Raw genomic sequence first — 6,000 nt, 5'->3', positions numbered from 1 at the left:
ATATGGCAATAAAACTCGCCAAATGCTGCTCACTCTGTCCTTGAAACAGGATCCAGGACAAACTTTGAGGTTTTTTTTTTTTTTTGCAGGGCCATTGCTCACATGCAGCTCAGTCCAGGCAGGCAGCAAAGCATTGGTGGTACGTATTAGCATTTCAATAAAGGCCATGTAGAACATTCATCAGTTGTGACTGTGGCTGATGAGCCACTGGGCAGACGGCCATAGCAATCTTTCCTGGGAAATTCCCAGATGTGCCTTTGCTGTTCCAGCATCTACAATGCCTCCTTTTGATTGCTTTTGATATTGTCTGACATCCATGGCATATTTTTCACAAAGTTTCTCAAGGGACAGATAGTTTCTTAGACTCAAAACTTTGCTTCCAGCAGCAAGTTCATTTTAAACTTTTTTTCCTTTTTTTTTTTTTGCAATTGGCACATGATCTCCGAATGGCAGACTTCCCAGGAACTGCAAATATGACTTGAAAATGATTCAAAAGCCTCTAAAGAGACAAGGCAAACCCCTCTTCTGTAGTTGTTTTAAGTGCTAAGGTAATGTTTTGGGAAAGAGAAAGACAAGATAGCCAGGCAAATTCCATCAAAAATAGAAGAGTGTATTGTCCCTTTGGAGTTTTAGCTGTTTGGTGTACAATCTAATGAATAAATTGAGAAATTAAAGTTGATTAAGTGGCCACTTTGGTAAATCAATAACTTTTTGAATGTATTCTGGCTAGACTAGAGAATGAATAGTTTCCTGGATATCAGCCAAGGAAGCAGTGAAAACTGCATTAATATTTTAGTGGTATCCCACACTGGATAAGTTGCTGATAATCTTTCTTGTTTTTGTTTTTAAAACCAATTATGAATGCAAGCCAGTTATGAATGCTCCTGCAGAAAGGAATTTGCTAATAGAGGAAAATCAATTTCACTTGTGAATTTGTAAATCCCAAGCTTTTAATGTTGTTAGTATAACCAAATGCCAAATCTTTTAGGATTCTATGACTTTTCAAACATCTGTATTAGTACTATTGCTGCCTGCCCCAACCATTTAAAATTCTAGGAGAGGAGCTTCTCACCAGCATTTCCTAACTCTCTTGGCTCATCTGAGACAATTCATTTTTAATCATCAGTTGTGGTGATTTGTCTTATGATCATACAAATGATGAAGGAAGGTCAGATCTTCAGTGACTTGAAATCCAAAAGAGAAAAATTCCAGGAAGGATGGAAAATTCTACAAAATAAGATGCCAAAAGGGTAATCAGAGTCTCCAAATTGGTCTAGGATGGTCACAATTTCCCAGTTAAAATATGACAGATTTAACCATCATTTCAACTGGGAAATTGTGACCATCTGAGACCAAGCCAGATCCAAAAATGCTAGGGAATTCCCGGAAGCCTAGTACTGTGACAAATTGGCCATCAATAGACACATAGACATAAACAACACCAAAGATATTATGGAAATATGACTAGGAAGATACAGGAGGAAACATTATTTCAGATATTATGGTCCCAGGCCATGAAGGACTTACCAGTTAAAATCTTGAATTGGCACCAGAGATAAAAAGAGAGACAGTGAGCAGCAAAAGAAAATAGTATAAAATTTCTAGTCAGTGCCACAGAATTTTGTAGTAAGTGAAATGTGTTAAGGATAGCCTCATTTATATTATGTTGCAACAATCTAAACAAGACATTCAATGTGGCATGGGCTATTGTTGCAAGGCTATATTTGACCAAGGGGGCATAGTTGGTGTTCAGCATCTCAGAAATCCCTTGTGCCTCTAGTGTTAAAGATGGATCCAGATGTGCACTCTCCCCGCCTATTAACTACATTTATCAGATTTTGAGCTCTGATTCAGCCAGATGCTGCCACCTGCTGAGATATTAATAATGTTGATTGGTTGAGTTAGTATACAGACCTTCATTGGCTTATCTTATTACATTGGTAACAAAATTAGTTGAATAAGGAAGCAGAACCAAGATTGTTGAACCCTGCCCTTTCAGTTTCCCAAGACATCTTCATTAGTAATGTGATTTAAGGCTTCATAAACCCCAACAGAATTACAAATATACACCATTCATTAGTGGAAGGACAACCCCGGAAGTGATGATTTTCCATTAAATCGCTGTTTCAGTTCTATGCACATGTGCTACTACTGTTTTTTAAAAAATCTATAGAATGCAGATTTTTATATTCAGTCTACCTGGGAGTTTTGAAGGTATATTTGAGCTACTATATTTGAGCTGCAAAACTCCAGAAAACTGTCAGGTGTCAGCAAAGTAACACAGAAAGGTCTAAATCTGTGATGGCACGCGGAGCCATATCTGTGGGCATGCAAGCATTGTCCTAGCTCAGCTCCAGTGCACATGCTGGCCAGCTGATTTTCGGGCCTTCCGGTCTCACCAGAAGTCGGAAACAAGCTGTTTCCGGCCTCTGGACAGCCTCCGGGAGGGTGGGGAAGGCCGTTTTTATCCTCCTCAGGCTCCAAGGAAGTCTCTAGAGCCCATGGGGGGCAAAAAACGGACTTACTGGTAACTTTTTTGAGTGTGGCCGTGGGGGATCGTGCATACATGCGCAGGGGGGAAGGGGTATGGGGGCATTGAATTATGGGTGTGGGCACACACGCATGTGACCCCCCCCATTCCTCCTGCTTTTGGCACATGATGGCAAAAAGGTTATCCATCATTGGTCTAAATCTTTGCTTCCATCCAGAATTTTTTGGCCCAGATCTGGTAGCCCTCCTTTAACTTCTGACTTGCCCCACTGAAGCAGCACCTTTAATTTTCAAAGAACTTTGAGCACAATCATTCACCTGACAAATTATATTCATATGCTTTCATCTCTCTCTGTCTTGTCTAAAAGATGCTTATTTTAAAAAAGCTGTTGAGGCTGGATGGCACCATAATGTTCCATTTCCTATTCATAGTTTATACTATAGTTTTCCAAGTGCATAGAAAATTCAGCTAAAAGAAATTCATCTAAATATTTTTTAGCGCAAGATTAAATAAAACATTTCTTCAATAGCTTTTACAGTTCAGAGATTGACAAGGCTTCTTCACCTTCCTCCACATATTGTAAGACTTTTCATTTCTTAAGATTCATATTAAGATCATATTAGAATGGTTCAGCCAATCTTGATGAATTTAATATATATTTCACAACATAGATTATAATTGACTGCTTTTTAACCTATCTGAAGAATAACATTAATATACATCTACTGTATCTCTTAATTTTTAAATATTGTAGTACTTGTTCAAACTAAGCTTTTGTTTCTTACCTTCCTTCCTACTTCTAGGAAGATAGGAAGGCTATTGAGTTCACTAATTGGAGAAACAAAGATTGGCACATGGTCAAAGATACTATTTATGTTTTCTTTATAGAAATGACTTGTTCAAAGTATTATGGAAAAGCAAAAAGCTGTGATTTGATGCTAATGCCTTATTCTATTGCAACAGAGAGAGTTGGAAGTCAATGCTTCTTTTTCTTTTCTTTTCCCTACCTTTCCTCACTTTTCTTTCCCCTTTCCCCTCCTCCTCAGTGCTCTTTTATTTACTTTTGTATTTGGCATTTTATAATACTTTATTATAACAATAAAAAAGGTTAACTTGAAACTCTTATATCAAATATAACGAGATATCTTAAATGCCTCAAAAGTATGCTATAAGGACATAAAACCTGCATTTGATGGGCTAGCTTGGGACTCATTGTTTTAGTTACCATATTTTTCAGAGTATAAGATGCACCTTTTCCCCCTCAAAAAGAGGGTGAAAATCTGGGTGTGTCTTATACTCCGAATGTAGCCCCGCCCAGTTTCTCAAACAGAGATTTCAGAGGCTGAAAAAAGCATCAGAAACGAAGCTTCAGAAAAAAAGCCTCAGAAACAGAGCTTCAGAGGCTTTTTTTTTTGAAGCTCTGTTTTAGAGGCTTTCAGAGGCAGAAAAAAAAGTTTTTTCTGAAACAGAGTTTCAGAAGTTTCAGAGGCAGAAAAAAAAGCAAAAAAAAAGCAAGGCACAGAGCTCCCAACCAACAAACCTGTTGCCTCTGGGAACAGCTGATTGGAGGTATTCCAGGAGGCCGAGCCACCCGCCAATCAGCTTTTTTCTTATTTTCATCCCCCAAAACTAAGGTGCGTCTTATACTCTGGTGCGTCTTACACTCCGAAAAATACGGTATATTAAAGTATTTCGTTTTGGTAAAGTATTTGTTAGGAATAGTTAGCCCGTATTGTAGCCTCTGCCAGTCTAAATTCCAAACAGCATCTGAGTTTCAATCAATATTCAGAGGAAGAAATGCTCTATCACATACACAAAAGGCAGATTCTTCCAACCTTCAGATTTAAGACACTTCAGTTCTTTGAAGACAAAAGCAGAACTCCAGGGACATAGAGAAAGAGGAAAGTGTACCTGAACTAAGGAGTGCCATTTTCATAACAACTCTGGTAAATTGCTGGGTTTCCCCCAGAGGTCGAGGAAGATCCAGGGACAAAGAAAAAGGGTGTTTTGCTTCAGGACTCTGGTTTTCTAGCCTAACATTTAACTAGAGTAGTTAATTTCTTTTAGAAGCCTCAGTCCCTCATTTTCCTATTTCTGTGCCAAGCAGGCAGTGTAATATCAAACTGGGATCAAGATTTACTTTTTTTTATTAATTTCTTGGGAGCTGCTTCATAACATGAAAGCTGTCTTTCTCTCTCCTGTAATTGCTAATTATAGGAGGCCAGTATTATTTTGTGGTCTGCCAAGAGCACAGCATGCATTTTGTAATTCAAACTTCAAATATCACATACTTTGAGGGTGTTTTTTTTTTTAAAATAAATTTTGGTTTATCTCTTGTGAGAGCCATTTATTTCTCAAAAGAAGGACACAAATGACTAGTCACACATCTTTAAGCTGCAATGTTTTTTAGCAGTGTTTCACATATGGATTATATTCTACTTTATTATGAGAAATGTATTATTTATTATTTGTACACTGCTGAGGCTTATGGGAAGTGAAGTAAAATATGTATAAACAATACATATTATGAAATAATTGTATTTCTTTGGCATTATCATTCCTTTAAATATTGGTTATGTTGAAAGAAATATCCATCTGGTTCAGTTCCAAGCGGGGAGAAAAACACTGGAAACAAGGAGGCTGATTGGAAAGATGGTTTATTGATGGACTGGACCACATGGGTTTGAGGTCATGGCACCAGTGTGCCTACCGTCCCTGTCTTACTGTTCCCATTTATTTGTATTCATTTCTTATGTATATCCTTATACCTGTTTATACTTATATGTTTATATATTATGTTCATACTTATACTTGTTTTCTCATACATGCTTGAAAAACTAACTAACTAACTAACTAACTAACTAACTAACTAACTAACTAAAGTTGAGAATGAGGGTTATTTATAACCTTGTCTTGGTCCTTGCCCTTGAGCTTCCTGTTCCTGTGCAAAAAATGTATTCTGTTGGCTGCAGTCAGACTCCCATGGGGCCATGTCGGGTCATGTTTGTCTGAATCAAGTTTGGTTGAAGCCTGAAAGGTGATGTAATGTCCCCAGGTGATTGTGCCATGTGGTGAGCTCTGCTGATAGATAATCCTATTATGTCTTAGAGGGTCATGTCTTAATCCCATCAACCTGGACCTGAAGGTCGTTTGTCTTGTAGATAGACTGGGCCAGTCCTTCTTAATGGGCACCAAATATCTGCTGGGGTCAGGGACCTGGGGCTGAGTTTCTGTCTCCCTTAAGATTTTCATTTCTCTTTTAGGGGAAATATAATATTCTTCCTTTTTAAATATTTCTAAAAATATTTCATTCTTCTAGGAAGGGTGACTTCCCTCAGTTGAGTTGCACCTTATGCCATGTAGTTCCCTTACACTGTGGATATCAAACAGGGATACATGTAGGCTTGTAGAATTTCACTAAAGAAATAGTGCACATTTCCACAATTAGTTTACTGCTTGTAACATTTGAACTCAGGGCATTTCTATATCACTGGCATTTCCATTCTCCA

The sequence above is a fragment of the Pantherophis guttatus genome, chromosome 2 (assembly GCF_059756535.1).
Source record: "Pantherophis guttatus breed Tessera chromosome 2, ASM5975653v1, whole genome shotgun sequence".
Classification (NCBI taxonomy): Eukaryota; Metazoa; Chordata; class Lepidosauria; order Squamata; family Colubridae; genus Pantherophis; species Pantherophis guttatus.
Note: the sequence above shows the minus strand (reverse complement) of the source record.